We start from the raw sequence: 428 nt of genomic DNA, 5'->3' as shown, positions 1-428 counted from the left end.
CCCTACACAGTGACTGGCCCGCTGGATGAGAGATGTTTCCACCTAACTAATTTACAGTGACTGTTTTTAGATCAAATCCTCTTTGATCTGTTAAAATTGACCAAATGTTTGCAGTGACTCAGTGCATGAACTTCTATAGGGGGAACAGTTTCCTGCTGTGTACTGTAAATACATTAAAATATTCTACTTGGAAAGATCGATTATGGAAGGAGTGAGTATAAGGGAAAGAAAAAGGTCTTAGTATCTGTTGCTGTCCCTGTAAGGAAAGTATATCGTACAGCTACTCCTCGCTTAACGTCATAGTTACGTTCTTGAAAAATGTGACGTGAAGCGAAACGATGTAAAGCAAATCCAGTTACGTCACACTAGTTACCTAGTAGCAGGCTGTGGCAGGGCACTGTGTGTGCTGCCCCTTTTAGGGGCTGGGG

Source organism: Alligator sinensis, unplaced genomic scaffold (genome assembly GCF_000455745.1).
Source record: "Alligator sinensis unplaced genomic scaffold, ASM45574v1 scaffold547_1, whole genome shotgun sequence".
In the NCBI taxonomy this organism is placed as follows: Eukaryota; Metazoa; Chordata; order Crocodylia; family Alligatoridae; genus Alligator; species Alligator sinensis.
The sequence above is the reverse complement of the archived record's forward strand: the minus strand, read 5'-3'. Positions refer to the sequence as shown.